Genomic DNA, 16,860 nt, shown 5'->3' with positions numbered 1-16,860 from the left:
TTATAGGAACATCATCAGTTATGTTTATTTTGCAGTTATAGATTTATTCTATATATTTGAGCTTTCTTATTTCTTAACTTAGACATAAGTTGCTAGAGAAGAAATTAATCTTTTTTTCTTTTGTCTTTCCACATCCACGCTTAGTTTGGTGCCACACAAGTGGTGATTCTTTAGGCAGCATCAATTTTAGATAACACAAAGGGCATTTCTAGGAAACAGATGAATTCTTTCCTTCCTTCCCTTCTCAGACACTTGGCCTTGAGCACCTGCTAATGATCTGTCATCCCTTGCCTGAGACCTTCACAAGCTAGAAGCAGTATGGGGCATTCAAAAGTGTGCTCTAAAGAGAATCAGAAAGCTTAAGTTTGAATCTCATGTCTATTGTTTAATATCAGCTTTACGTTACAGGCAAGTTATTAACATTTCTTGAGATTCGATATCCTTACCTGTAAGGGATAACAGTTGCTTTACAATTTTTGCAAGGGGAGATAATAATAATTACATTATTACTTATAGTTACCGTGATTGAAGTCTTATCACGTGCCTGCCTCTGTGGTAAATACTTTACACATACTGTCTTAGTTAAATCTCAGAAAAATTATATGAGATTCCATCTTTTTACAACTATTGTGGATGAGAAAACTGACACTATAGGTTAATTGCATTGTCACAAGTCACAGATCTAATAAGCATTAGACTTGGAACTCTAATCCAGACTAGTTTACTCCAAAGTCCATGCTTGTAACCACTATCCTGTACATAATAAAAACTCGCTAGGGCAATATAAAAATGTGAGATTTTTATGAACATTGACTCACAGCCCTGAGGAACCCTTTAGTTTGTTGTATACAAAATATACGCACCGAATTTTCTCATATTTCCTCTCAACCCCCAATTAAAAAACTGTTTGCTCTGTGTCCTGTTCCAAATTTAGAGATAATTTCTCTACATCTTCTAAGGTCACAATGGGCTAATCTGATAAACTAATTTGTGATTGGAAAAAAAGTAAAAAATGAAATAGATCTTTCAGCACCATGTAGCATATTTTTAAGCACGGTCCTAATAAGAAAATACTCCCATTTTGGTCAGTGGGGTCATTGTTAGAAATTCCAAGTAACAGGGAAAAGAAAATAGCATCATCTAATGCTGATGAAGCAGATATTTTGAGACAGTTGCAGACTAGTGATGCTATTTACATTATACTCTTTAGATAAATCCTGGGGAAGTTAGATATTGAGAGCTACTGCAACAGATATTTGGTAAATGAAGTTCAGCGTAACATAGCCTTATCATGGAGGAGCTCATAGTCAAGGAAAGAGAGAGGGAAAGGAGAAGACATAAGTTTACAGAAATTCAAGGGATGAATAGGGTCATGTTGCCATGAGAGCACAATAGAGAGAGATTATGGGGGAAAGCATTTGCTGAAGGGTGACATTTGAGTTAAACTTTGCTGGATAAATAGGGTTTTGCTAAGGACATTATGGAAGCTCTGTACACTTGGCATGTGCAAAGCTTTACGAGATACTCAGTGCTTAGGAGAATGGACAGTTCTTCAGATGACTCCCCAGGAGGGTTGCCAGTATTATTTAGTTCCATATAGTTCAGAATCCTTTGAAAATAATTGAGTAAAAACAGAAATGGCAGAAAACGAGGTTCACATAGAATATATAGACCTTCTGTACTGTCCTAAAAGGAAAATGGGACTTAATCTTAATTTTAATTAATAAAAGCAATATTCTCAAATTTGCAGTTTAGAAAGATCCTCCTACCATTAATTGGGATGGAAAAACTAGAAACATGGTAAATTGTTTGTGTGCTAATTTATTAAGTGCTTACTATGTGTCATATACTATAACAGGAATTTATAACGCACACTTCTTAGATCATCACAACAAATTATCAAGTAGTGATTTTCTCCTTCTCACGGAAAAGAAAACTGAAACCCATCAAGGTTAATTAACAGACCTCTGGTCGAGTAATGGTGGGTTCAGAATCACACTCAACTCTCTTACACCAAAGACATGCTATTTTATTCTTTGACTTTTGTAAAAGCAATAATCAAGGATTTCACAATAAATGAATAAACTAAATTTACCACCTTAGGGATAGCAAAAAAAGCAGTGGATTTGAGAGATATGAATAAAATGTGAATATAATTTGGCAATTTTCTTCACAAATAGAATTGTATAACCTCTAAAGGACCATTCTTCAAAAAAAAAATGATAACTCCATCTTCAAAAATCCGTTAGAGAACAAAATGGAATTACTTGAAAGCACTTTGATCTCAGAGATAACTTTTGAAAATCTCTGGGTTTAAAAAACAAATGGAAGGCTCAAAACTGTAAATTGTAACTGAACATAGAGGCAAGTCTTGAACATAAATTGAATAGTCAGGTCAGGAATGTGATTAATCAATCTGAAGTGCAGTTTGTAAAAGACGTTAATAATGACTAATAAAAATTGTTACCAAGCACTTTCGAATATCAAGTACCCTACAAGTTTAATCATGCTGATCACCATTACAATAATACTTTTCAATTGCATAGCAGTTCTCATCTAAGGAGTTCAGAGAATTATGGAGACACTAACACATTAATGCTGACAGCATCCTGAACAGACAACAAATGTTCAATATTTACAGTGAATAGAGGAATGATCCAAACTCATATAAGACACGATGAGATCAGAACAATAGCTTCCAATTTTTTATTTCTCCCATGTATTTTTAAACTTATACTATGTCTTAAATAACGGGAAAAAACCTTCATAAAATATTGGCATGAAAAGCATCCAGTTTAGTCTATTTCCCTTAACTTTGTCCTTTTTTCCCTCTCAACTTTATCATGCAAAGATTAAAACACACAGGAAAACAAACGAATAGAATAATACACCCCTGTATATTATCTCCTTATTTGACAACTATTAACATTCTCTCTCTCTCAACATTTTCTCTCTGTCTCTCTCTCTCATCTATCTTTGCTGAGCCGTTAGAAAGTAATTGCAAACATCAAAATCTTGCATCCCCCAATATTTCAGCACATATGTCTCTAAAATAAGAACATTATTTAACATAACAATATTTTCATTATCATACATACAGAAATTAACAGTTTTCTAATATCATGCATATTACATTTTCTTCAGTTGTCTCAATAATGTCATATATAGTTTTGTTTTAAACCAGTACCCAATCAAGTTTCATTCATTGCATTCAGTTGTATTTCTCAAAACTTTTCTTTAATTATGATAAGACCAATAAATCTGGAATGTCCCATATTCTGAATATGTCTTATTGTTTCCTCATGATACCATTTAACTTATTTCTCTATCTACTACATTTCCTCCCAAAGAAATTACATCTAACGCTTTGATTAGATTCATGTTAATTTTTTTTTTGGTGATGAAGATTAGCCCTGAGCGAACATCTGTGCTCATCTTCCTCCACTTTATATGTGGGACGCCTGTCACAGCATGCCTTGATAAGTGATACATAGGTTCACGCCCAGGATCCGAACCTGTGAACTCGGGGCAGCCAAAGTGGAGCATGGGAACCCTACCACTATGCCACCAGGCCAGCCCTGAGATTCAGGTTAAGTATTTTTGGCAAGAATGCTTGTAGTTGGTGCTGTGTGTTTCATCAGTAGGCACATATGTCAAGTTGCCATACTGTTATTGATACAAATTTTGATCCTGTGGCCACTGTCTGAATATCCCATTGCCCATCTTTTACATAATGTATCTATTAATGCCTCCTACCTCAAAAAGAAACTAAATCCTTACTTATTTTTCTATACCAATTTTCAGAAAAGGAATTGTTATGATAGTCACTTACAATGATGGTAAATGACTTTAACTTTCTCTTTCTATAAATAACACAATGGACACAAATATTATTGTTTATGTGATATTTCATAAGTAATTGCTATTTTCATTTTTGTTTTGATGCTCAAATTGTCTCAAATGTGGTTGTTAAAAATCTTTCTGAACTGGGTCATCTTTCTTCTGACCCCACCCCCTGCCATGAGTCCCTGAGTGCTTCTTGCTCTGGCACAGCAGTGGCCTAGGTTTTCCTTGTACTTTCCCTGAGCTAATCTTGACTCAATCATTTCTTCAATAAGGTACACGCTATATAGTATGTATGTTTTTTGCATAAGAAAGGAAGATAAATAAGAATTTTATACAGAAGTATCTTCTTACTTATTCAAAAATAAAAACTTTAAGCAAACCAAATATAAAACAATATAGTTACCTACAGAAAGGTGGGAAAAATATGGTGTAAGGTATAGTCCCAGGAGCAAGACTTTGCTGAGTAAACATTTTATAAAGTTTTGACTTTTGTGCAATATATTTTATATATCTAAAAAATGAAGTTAACTGAAGGAAAAAAAAGAAAGCAAACTTAAAATTGAAAACAAGTGGGAAGAAATGAATTTAACTTTGTTTCTAATTGGTAACATAAGTGTCTTAAAACATATTTTACAAATTCTTTGCTACTCCTCCTATCAAAAGGTACAGTCTAATTACCTTCTGTTTGAACATGGGCTGGTCTTAGTGATTTGTTTATAACTAATAGAATATGGAGGAAGAGGCTAAACCATAAAAATTGTCACACCTTCCATCTGTTTCTCTGTGTCTCAGGACACACACCATAGAGGCCTGAGCCATCACATAAGTTCAGCTACTGTACTATGAGCCACCATGCTGTGAGAAAACCAAGCAACAAATGCAGAGGCCACGTGTGTGTGTGTCAGCCAACAGCTAACATCAACCACCAGAAATGAGAGTGATCGGGCCTTCATAATAATTCAGCATCCAGCTGTCTTTTGAGCCACTTTAGTTGATGCCAGACGGAGAAAAGATAAATAGATTTATGGGCAAAGTAAATAATTTTTTGTTTTGTTGTTCTTAAGCCACTAAGTTAGGTGTAGTTTATAATGCAAACATAGATAACTACATAATAATATTACAGAGAAAATAATTATTTAATGTGACTTGAATGCAGAATTCTATACATCTTAGGAAGAATAAATTTTAAGAACGAGAAGAACCACAAGAAACTTTAAACTTTATAAATTAATGATGAAACATATTAACTAAACAATTTTATTTTAGTAGGAAGTAAGGTCTTTAGTATAAGAGTAAAAAGAAATACGATGCCAAGGGCAATATTTACTGTAATATTACATCTGAATTGGACATATGAATATGAATCTACTTTATGTATATATGCCCATGCACACACACACACACTCATACACACTGCATAGAGCTCTTAACTGAGAAGATCTAGCAACAATGACATCCCAGATGTAGTGAGTATACCTAATACCCAGAAATTATACTTTAAATACAATTTCCTTCAAACCCTGTGCCTAAACCACTCAACCTACTTGTTCCTGGGCTGTTTGTACATTGGGCTCTTTCTGCTTCCCATTAAATTGTCAATGACTCTTCATTTTGCTACTAGTCAGATCCTTGCTTTCTAACTTATTTCAGGTCTGTCTGGCTTCAGATCCTATCTAACTGCATTCACTCTCTTTGGATTTGACCATGGAACTTGTTTAGGTTTTTATTCTCGATGTTTTCTAGTGCCTATGCGTGCTACTGGATATTACATGAGACTTATATACCCATGATTCTTTCCAAAATATGCAGAAATAGGCATTTTATTTCTTTATTTTGCCTACTTAGTGTCTTATGATCTTGCTCTGTTGACCAAAACTGATTGAATTAGCAATGATAATGTGGTAAAGGGAACCACCTACAGGCTAGTGCAAGAAGACCAGTAGCCTATAAGGTGACTTGATATAAGCATTCTGCTCATTGGAAAAAAATCTGTAAAACATTGTCTTCAGAAATTTAGAGTTTAGGTACACAAAAAGAACACAGGCAATAAAGAAGTAGGTTAGGAGAAAACCAAGAGTTAAAGCAGAGGAAGTACATACAGAAGCAGATTTAGAAAAAGTCAGAGGTAAGAGGAGCTGGGTCATGAAGTTGCTAGAGTGGGAAGAACTAGGTGTCCCCTTGACAAATGGATTGGGTCACCAGAGCTGCAGCTGAGTCAGTGAAATTACTGCTGAGCCACTACAATCATTGTTGAATCCACAATAGCAGTGGCTATTGCTTTGATTCTTCATGAGAACAGTTTGACTCCTGATATGTTTTCTTTGCTTTCTTCCATTTGTCTTTATCTACTAACAAACCATATCACTGGAAATAACCTGAATATATCTTTTTCCTTTGTGACCTGAAAGACACAAATTAAAACAGACTCCTTAATATTCTCCAGTTTTAAATACTTTCAGCTGCTGTAAGTGTCTTGTGCTGCCTGTCCTCGAACTGAAAACCTGATATTAGTCTCCCCAGCTCTGGCCCTCAAATAGAGGAGACATGATATTTTCATTTATTTATTAAATATTTATTGAGGAGTTAATTATATTCCAGGAGATTTGTCCTGGGGAGGATATAATCCATGTCTACTAGGGGAAACAATTAAATTGTTATAATTAACAATATAATGTATGTGTTTTAATAAATAATGAATTTAGGCCTCTGACTTCAACAATAAGGTAAATAATCCTTCTTTAGTGAGTCGGGAAAGGGTTGCTAATAGAAGCCATAAGATTTAGGCTTGATCTAAAGTAAATATGTAGTACATAAGAAGTAAAAGAGACTTTTAGGCAGAGAAATATTCAGAGTAATGAAGTTGTGAAAGGGGTGTATTATTTTCGGAGAATGATGGAATACTGGCGGGTGTATATAGTTCATGTAAAGAAGTAATGACACTAGGAAAAATAGAGGTCTCAAGTTATTTTAATTTGACTGGATAATAAAACTATGCTACAAAAATGCCTAAAATTTTAGGTCATTTGTACAAGAGCTACTTTGACTGTGTAGTCTTTCAGATTACTTGTTACTCAATAGCTGGCTATGTATTTAGCCAAAGTGTGTCAAAATTTTTTTTTGTGGTTAAAATCAAATGAATTGGTTCACATTAGTAGATATAATATTTTCTTATATTCTATAAATTTATAACATTATATTAAACATGTTTATTTTGAACATTATGTTTTATGACCTCTTATAGACAATTGATTTCAACTGACTATATCTGAAATAATATGTTAACGGTTTTGATTAAAAATCTCAAATGATACAGAAAAACATATTGCTACATGTGACCTTTTATGCCTTGAGGTTTTGGATGAGGATTCCAGAGGAGTGGGGGTTAAATGTTTTCACATGCCAAAGAGAAGTCCCAGATAGTTTATCCAGATCTGAGTGACCACAAACTGCTTCTGAGACCTATAGCCCTGCACCCACCTCCAGGTTACATAAGGGGACAAAGAATAATCAAGAAGATTGGTAGGAGAATCTCTTTGGAGAATTTGGTTGGAATGCTATGAGTTTAGGGGTATGTATCTATTTTCCCACTTCCCAACCTGGCCTTTATCTCAAAGCAAATGGGGCAAGAGGGATTTGGTGAGAATGGCTCGGAGTGTATAAAATCTGTTCTCTGGAATTCAGAGGATACAGAAACATAGAAGTGAGACTGGACCCTTGGTAGAAAAGTCTAAATTCCACAAATGGTTGGAACTACCTGATAGGAGAACAAGAGGGAAGGACTAAGCTTTAGGGGTTTGGCAGAAAAAATGCTGTCTTCTCATGGGCCAGACTGAATATCATGGAAGTGTTTGTGTATTTGGGCATGAATCATCTTGAATGGCCTTTACTCATAAGTTCAGGCCCGCCAGAGCCAGGGTTAGAGCTGTTAGGAGGAACAGGGAGAGGAGTTGTAGGCAACCAGCTGGATAATTGTGCCAGATAATGATGCAGGAAAAACTTTTGATGGGTGCCTCTGAAGAATTCAAAAAGTTCTGCTTAAGAATAGGCACTTTAGCAGTTAAGAATTAATATGAAGCCAGTCAACTTCAAAAAAGAGGTTGGTTCAGTTTGCCTTATTAGTTGCCAAAACTTATTACAGATCTGAAGTAATTAAGGTAGTATCAAATGGAATGGAATAGAGCTCAGAAAAGCACTAACAACAAAGTAACAAATAATGAGTTTGACTACATTAAAAATAAAAACTTCTTTTCATCAAAAGACATTATAAAGAAAGCTAAAAGATAAATCAAAACAAATCACCGAATGGGAAAATATTCATAACACACATCACTGACAAAAATCCCACGATATATAATGGGTTCCTACACATTAATGAGAGAAAGAAAATCCATTGGAAAAGTGATAGACTAGTTCTACAAGCACTTGAATAATAAGGAACTTCAAATTGGTCTATAAACATATCAGATGATACTCATCTTCATTGATCATCAGGAAAACACACATTAATAATCAGGGTAGTCCACATTGAAACCACATAACATATAACTATACACTCACTACATCTACAAAACGTAAAAAGAAAATCTAATGATACTATTGTCAAGGATATGGCAAAATGGGAATTCTCATACCATGATGGGAGCATATAGTGTTACAACTATTTTGGAAACCTAGTTTGGCATTATTTAGTAAAGTTGGATGTAAATATATCATATAGTTCAGCAACTCCCTTCCTGGGTAGGGAAACTTTTTCGCCATGCACCAGAAGGCAGGTACAAAAAGTTCATAGCCACTCATAGGCAAAATCAGAAACTATCACTAATTGATCAACAGAATGAAATAAAATGGGCTATATTAATATGACATAGACTACAGCAATGCAAATGAATGAATGACAACTGCTCACCAAAACATGCATGAATCTCATAAAAATAATGTGGAGAAAAATAAGCATAAAAATAATATATATGTTGTGATGGTGTTTAAATAAAGTTCAAAACTGGGCAAAGCTATATTGTTTAGAACACACTCATAGGCATTAACATATTAAAAGAAAAACAATCAAACAAAGAAAACATTACCACAGGAGACAAGATAGTGGTTACCCATGTGGGGAGGGAGAATGTTGCGATCTAGGAGTAAACAGAAGGCATAGCCGGTACTGCTTTTTTTCTTTTAAACTTGGGTGGTGATTATGTGAGTATTCCCTTTACAATTATATTTAAACCTTACATATATGTTTTATGTACTTTTCTGCATATATATCACAGTTAAAAATATATTACAGTTAAAAATTTTTAAAAATCTGTAGCATATCTGGTGTTGCTGAGTTGATAAGCAAAACCCATTTCCCCTTATTTCTGGTTAACAGCTATGCTTCATTTCCCAGACCTGCTTGCCGTTAAGGATGGATGTGAAGCAGAGTTCTGGCTGGTAGGATGTGAGTGTAAGTGAGGAGCAGGATTTCATGGCTTGGTTCGTAAATATTTCCTACACGTGGTCCTCCATGCTATTTCTCTCTTTCAGCTGACTATATTGGAAACAATACCCAGCAAGACCTTCCAAGATACCATTGATGTTGGCAGAGCCACTAGCGTCCTGAATGGTCCTGTGGGTTGTATATAAGCAGGGAATAAATGTCTATTATGTTTGAATCTTTAAATATTTTAGCCTACTCTAAGTAATATACATAATATCTCAAAATTTTCATAAAATTATAAGGAAAAACACAGAAATTTCATGTTTGCATAGAACTATCTCTTAACGCTTAATTTTTACAGGCACTAAGGTAATTGTTTATTTTTTAATTGCCAGTAAGTAGGGGCAAGTTTCTGATTGGGTATCTTAAAACTTTGTATCTACAAGTCAGGATGAATGAAACAAGGTTGAATCTGTAAAAGGTTGAACTGGTAAAGAAGCAGTAGTCACACACATTAGCTGCAATAGAGAGAAGTCTGGTCGTTTTTGTGATTTGAACAATGTTCATGTTTCTTACCATGTTCAGACATGATTAAGAATTTAAATTGCTTTTATCCTGATCCATCATGATCACTGAGGGGACTTGTCTGATGAACTGTGAAATTGTTTATGTGCAATAGGAAAACACCAAGGCCTGTGAACGTAATGAAGCTTCTAGCAACACCAAGTTCTAGCTGACAGTACCAGAGAAGCTCCAGGATGTCAGGTGGGTGCTTTTTTTTTTACTCAAAATCATTTGACCTTTTTAAACTAAGGCTGTTTATTCTTATTTTTATATTTGAAAAATCTTTATATAGTCTTGATATAAGTCCTTTATCATATATTTGATTTGCCAACAAATTTTCAGTCTGTAGCTTGTCTTTTTATCCTCTATTCTTTTATCCCTGTGCTACCCCAGGGGTAACATAGTACCCTATGTCTTTTATCCTTTTAGATAGCCAAAGTTCTTGATTTTGATAAAGTCCAATTTATCAAATTTTATTTTATCGACCATACTTTAGGTGTCATAACAAAGACAGTTTGCCTAATCCATACTCACTAATATTTTCTTCTAGAAGTTTTAGTGCTTTAATTATATTGTTTGGTTTTTAAATGATAGAAAAGTCTTGTATTCTAGAATAAATTCTACTTGCTCCTAATGGATTATTATTTTTATATATTGTTGGGTTTAATTTGCCAAAATTTTGTTAAGACTATTTCATGTATGGTGATGAGGAGCATTGGTCTGTAGTTTTCTTTTCTTGTAATGTGCTAAGAAGTATTCTCTCCTCTTTTTCTAATGGAAGAGTTTTTTTAGAATCGATAGTCTTTCTCTTCTAAATTTTTGGTAAAATTCTACAACAAAGCCATCTGAGCCTGTAGTTTCTTTGTGGGAAGATACAATAACAAATTCAATTTCTTTAATAGATAGAGCTATTCAGGTAATTTATCTCTTTTTGAGTAAGCTTTGGTAGCTTGTATCTTTCAAATAATTTAAGTTGTTAAATTTATTTCCATAAAGTTGTTCATACCAGTCCTTTATTGTCCATTTAATATCTGTAGCATCTGTAATGTTAACCTCTCTTTCCTGATATTGGTTATTTGTGTCATAGCACATTATTTCTGGATTAGTATGGCTAGATTAGTATGGCTATCAATTTTATTGATCATCTGAAAGAGCCAAATTTTGGTTTCACTGATTTTCTCTACTATTTTCTAGGTTCTATTTCATTGATTTCTGCTCTTATTTTCATTGTTATCTTTCCATGCTGATTACTTTGGGTTTCACTTGCTCTTCTTTTTCCAGTTTCTGAACTTACACCAAGCTTACTGAGTTGAGGTTACTGATCTTTCTTCTTTTCTAATATGTGTATTTAAGGCTACAAATTTCTCTCTACGTAATGCTTTAGCTGCATTCTCCAAATTTGGTATGCTATATTTTCATTTTTATTCAGCTCACAATATTTTTTAATTTCCCATTTCAATTATTTTTAGACTTATGGGTTATACACAATTTTTCTTTTTTTTTGGTTTCTAAATATTAGGAATTTTCCAGATCTCTTTTTGTTACTGATTTTGATTTAATTCCATTGTTGTCAGAGAACATTCTTCATAAGACAAATCATTTTTAATTTATGGAGGCTTGTTTTATGCCTAGAATATGGCCTATCTTGGCAAATGGTTCACTGCACTTAAAAAGAATGTGTATTCTGCTATTGTTAGATGATGATATGCTCTACAAATATTTATTAGGTCAAGCTGGTTGATAGTGCCGATCAATTCTTCTGTATCCTTACTGAATTTCTATTTGTCCTATTCATTATTGAGAGCAGGGTATTGAAATCTCTGGCTATAACTGTGGGTCTGCAGTTCTATCCATTTTTGCTTCAGCTATTTTGAAGTTCTGTTATTAGACACATAAACGTTTAGGATTATTATACTCATTTTTCATGATTATGAAATGACTTTCCATAATCATGGTAATATTCTTTCTTCTGAAACCTCATTTTTTTCTGATGTTAATATAGCCACTACACAATTTTTTTTTGATTACTGTTAGCATGGTATATCATTTTCCATCCTTTTACTTTTAACTGATGTACATCTTTATAGTGAGGTTTCTATAGGTAGCATATAGTTGAGTCTTGCTCTTATAATTCCAACCTCACAATCTTTTCATTTTACATGTGTTTAGACAATGTACATGTAATGTGATTATTGACAGAGTTATAGCTACATGTACAATCTTGATATTTATTTTTATTTGTCCTGTCTATTCTGTTTTCTCATTCTCTCATTTTCTTCCTGCTATTGATTATTTTTTAATGATTCCATTTTATCGCCTTTGTTAGCATATTAGTTAAAACTGTTTTGTTAATTTAGTAGTTGCTTTAGGGTTTATAGTATGAAGCTTTAATTTATCACAATTTACCTTCAAGTGATACACATGATTTTTTGTACAGTCAAGTATACAACAAGAGGGAAATACTTCCATTTCCTTCTCCTGGTCACTTTGCTATTTTTGTCATACATTTTATTTTACCTGTAATAAGCTCCATAATTCATAGTTATTATTTTTCTTTAAGTAGTCAATTATCTTTTAAATAAAATCAATTAATATGAAACAAACTTTTATTTACTTATTTTTTTGCTGAGGAAGATTTACCCTAAGCTAACATCTGTTGTCAATCTTCCTCTTTTTGCTTGAGGAAGATTCATCCTGAGCTAACATCAGTGCCAATCTTCCTCTAGTCTGTATGTGGGTCACCTCCAAGCATGGCCGCCAATGAGTGGTGTCCGTGCTCAGGAGCTGAACCCAGGCCGCTAAAGCAAAGCACGCTGAACTTAATCACGAGGCGATGTGACTGGCCCTGAAACAAAATTTCTTTTATATTTACCAATGTCATTACTATTTCTGGTGTTTCTTATGCTTTATGTAGATCCAGATTTCTATACTATATCATTTTCCTTCGCTTAAAAGATTTGTTTGAATATTTTTTTCTTAGTACAGACATGTTGGTGATGAAGTTTGTCAGTGTTTCCATGCTGAAGAAGTCTTTATTTTGCCTTCATGTTTTACAGATATTTCACTGGGTATAGAGAATTGATAGTTTTTTTCTTTGACTACTTTAAAGATGTTGCTCCTTTGTCTTCTGGATTGCATTGTCAAAAAATCTGCTGCCATCCTCATCTCTATTCCTCTATATGTAATGCATCTTTCCTCCTCCCATCCTCAGCTGTTTTTAAGATTTTCTCTTTATCACTGATTTTAGGCAACTTTATTATGATATATATTGATGCAGTTTTTTAAATTTTCTTCTGCTTGAGGTTTATTTACCTAATTGTGTTTTCATCATCCTTGGAAATATTTGAACTATTATTTCTTCAAATTTTGTTTTGTTACCCTCTCCCTCTCCTGTATTTTAGGGAATCCAACTGCATGTATATTATGCCTCTTAAAGTTTTTCTACAGATCAATAATGTTCTGTTCATCTTTTTTTCAGGTGATTTTTCTGTGCTTTTCATTTTTGATAGATTTTAGTGCTATAACTTCAAGTTCACTCATCTTTTCTTCTGTATGTCCATTCTATTATTCCAGTCCAGTTTATTTTTTATTTCATACATTGTACTTCCGATGTGTAGCATTTCAATTTGGGCATTTTTAATATCTTTCCTCTCTCTATTTAACATATTCAGTTTTCCTCTAGCTTTTTGAACATATGGAAATCAGTTATAATAACTATTTTAATGTCCCCATCTACTAGTTATATCAAATGTGACAATTCTGGATCAGTTTAGATTTGTTGATTTTTCAACTCATTATGATTCATGTTTTCCAGCTTTTTTGCATGCCTGGCAATTTTTAATTGGAGAGCAGTCATTGTGAATTTTACCCTTTTTGTACTATAAGTATTCTTGAGCTTTGTTCTGAGACATGGTAAAGTTAAATGGAAATGCTTTGATCCTTTTGCATCTTCTTTGTTCTATGATTTGCTAGGTTGTACCAGAGCAGCATTTAGTCTAAGGCTAATTTTTCCCATTACTGAGGCCAAAACATCCTGTGTATTCTATTCAATGCCCCCCAAATTATGAGATATTTCTTCTCTGGCTTGTGGGAACAGGAACTATTAGCATCCCCTGTGTGAACTCCAAGGTCTTTCCCCTCTAATCCTTTCAGGTAATTCTTTCCCTGTAGTTTCCTTACATATGTGTCCTGACCAGTTGACTCAGGTGAACCATCAAGGGAAACTCTGTTCAGTTCTCTGCCATCCTCACTCTTTCCAGTTCTCTCTTGTCCAGTATTTTGCCTTGTGTACTCCAGGCTCTTTGGCCTCCCCAGATTCCCATACTCATCTTTGGAAATCACTGAACTCTGCTTGGTGTCTTCCTCCTTGCCCTGTGCCCTAAAAACTCTCTAAGGCAGTAAGTTGAGACAGTCAAAGGGCTCACCATATTTTTTCCCTTTCTCTCAAGGTTTATTGTGGTTTGCTGTGTAATGTCCAATGTCTTGAAAATTGTTGTTTCATATATTTATTTTTTTGTCTCTTCATTGTTTTAGGTGAGAGGTTAAACTGGTCTCTGTTTCTCCATCTTGGCCAGAAGCAGAATAGTAATTTATTCTTAGTTACCTATTAGTTCTAGATGCTTTTTCGCATGTAATCCCCAGGAAATTAACACAATCAAATTATGTGTTTGAGGGATGGTGATACTAGAAGTTAAAATTTTACATGTATAATTTACACCTGTATTCAAGAATGAGAGACATCATTTCCTTCAGGCTCTGTATGGTCCCATACCTGGAAGATTATACCGTGAATTCTGAGAAAAACCCCACCTGTCTCTGATACACAAGAAGGCTAGGTCATCTTTTACAGATTCTAGTTCATATGGGACAATGCTCAGAGGTTATGCTGCTGTGGTTTAGACACCAGCACTGTGCTGTGGTCTGTCACCCTGCCTTTCCTGTGTCCACAGCTTCAATTTCTAATAAAAGTGGTTCTTATATGGAATTTCCTTCTATTTCATTTTTTAAAACAGTTCTACTTTGAAAATAAATCCACAGCTCTTTGCAAAATATTTATTTTTCAAAATATGAAAACATTTACAATCAGTAATTTTAAGTAACAGATTTTATTGAAAAATTTGGGATTTTTCTCTTTCTTCCTCTCAGTCTTTCAGCTCATAAACTGAAGAAGCATGACTTCAAATCAAGCCAGAGAAAATATTTTCTTTTTTTTCTTGGTGAAGATGATTGGCCCTGAGCCTCTTTTTGCTTGAGGAAGAGTGGCTCTAAGCTAACATCTGTGCCCATTTTCCTTCATTTTGTATGTGGGTCACTGCCACCATATGACTTGATGAGTGGTGTAGGTCTGCGCCTCGGATCTGAACCAGTGAACCTGGGCCACTGAAGTGGAGTGCACCGAACCCAACCACTATGCCACCAGGACGGCCCCCAAAAGATTTTCTTTTTATGAGACTTGTAGCCTTAGAGAATCTAGATTTATTGCCAACCTCTCCCTTTAATTTTAGTTGGTCCATTCCATTAAGGTTAAATTCTTCCTTAGACATGTCTAAAACATAGAAGTCAATTATTTTACACTTTCATAGAATTATTTCAAGACCTATTCAGTGTATTTTAGATCATCTGAAATGATGAAATTTGTAAATTAAAAAAAAATAGACATTTGGACCAAATATGCAGATACTCTACTAGTCCAGATCAAAGTCACATACATTCATCTTTAAAGCAGAATTCACAAAAAAAGATTAAAAATTTTTTTTTCTATGAGTGTTTCTATGAGTGTATTTATTCATGACAGTTTTATATCTCAATTACATACTTTTAATTTTCCACTTGGAAGATGCCTATTCTGAATAAAAATTTACTTTCAAGAAACTGTCTTCTGAATACTATAATAAAAAAATCCAATTAACTTACACAAATTACAGTGCTCCAAGGGCATTCTTCTTTTCCAGAGGAGAAGACTACAAAAACAAAATTTAATACTCATAAATGAAAACATAGTTGCACAGAGTTAATTTTTTCTGCTGATTTACCTCCCCCGACTAGCCCAGCTTCCCACAGTACATTTTTATTTCTCTATTTCTAAAATTAGTCACTAATATCAAAGTCTTTCTCTGCTCTATTTTTACCCCTTCCAGACCCAAAGCTTGGCAGTTATCAGAGAATATATCTAGAAGAAAACAAAGATCAAATCTGCAGTATTTCAAGGATTTTTCCCCCCCAAAATTTACTATACTATGTCAATATTGACCATTTTGTTTGTGTTTCTATCAATTAAACTCTAAACCAGTGGTTTCCTGTTTCAGTTCCTTCTCAAAACTTAATAGGTTAAGTTTTAAAATTAAGACCAAATTTAATTTTAACTATGACAACTACACTATAATAAAACTTTTGTGTATTTATGTCATCATTGTTTTAAGCCAGTCTGTTGGGGAAAATAATACTAGAGAAAAAAAGATTTTAAGCCCTAGGAATTTATTGGACTCTTAATTTTCAAGAACTAAATGCATGCTCAGAGTATTTCAGTGAAAGATAGTTAATTATAAGAACACATGGGAAAATGAGGCCTTGCAGGGACTGGAATATCTTTCATGAAATAAAAGGAAATTAAGAATATAACAACATAGCCAAAGGAAATACATGGACAAAATATAATAACCTGTCTTATTCTAATTTTTGTACATAAATTCACTTTCAATTCTTGTATAGAATTTAAATGACAAAAACATAAAAATAACTATATATCTATGTTAATGGGTATACAATATATAAAAATGTGATTTGTGACATCAATAACGTAAAGTGAGGGAGTAAAGCTGTAAAGAAGTAGAGTTTTCATACGTGATGGAAGTTGTTATCAGTTTAGAATAGAATGTTATACCTTGAGGTGTTTTATGTAATTGCAATGGTAATCACAAAGGAAACATGTATATAATATTTGCAAAAGGGAATGAGAAGAAATTCAAAGCTTGTCACTACAAAACAGTCAAGGAAACACAAAGAAAGACAGTAACAAAGGAAAGGAGGGACAA

At 33.8% G+C, this 16,860-nt stretch overlaps 1 long non-coding RNA gene across 4 annotated transcripts in view; it reads left to right on the top strand.

Moving 5' to 3' along the window:
- The window catches only part of LOC147918033 (uncharacterized), a 1,004,068-nt gene extending 988,404 nt beyond the window's left edge, over positions 1-15,664 (top strand). For all 4 annotated transcript variants that reach the window (XR_015555809.1, XR_015555811.1, XR_015555810.1 and 1 more), the window contains 2 exons: positions 9,945-10,030; positions 14,975-15,664. This is a non-coding gene — a long non-coding RNA (uncharacterized LOC147918033). The remainder of the gene's footprint in view (positions 1-9,944; positions 10,031-14,974) is intronic.
- The last annotated feature ends 1,196 nt before the right edge of the window (positions 15,665-16,860 follow it).

The sequence above is a fragment of the Ceratotherium simum genome, chromosome 2, assembly GCF_057802395.1.
Source record: "Ceratotherium simum simum isolate JZ-2026a chromosome 2, ASM5780239v1, whole genome shotgun sequence".
Lineage (NCBI taxonomy): Eukaryota > Metazoa > Chordata > Mammalia > Perissodactyla > Rhinocerotidae > Ceratotherium > Ceratotherium simum.
This window is presented reverse-complemented; position numbering and strand designations above follow the sequence as displayed.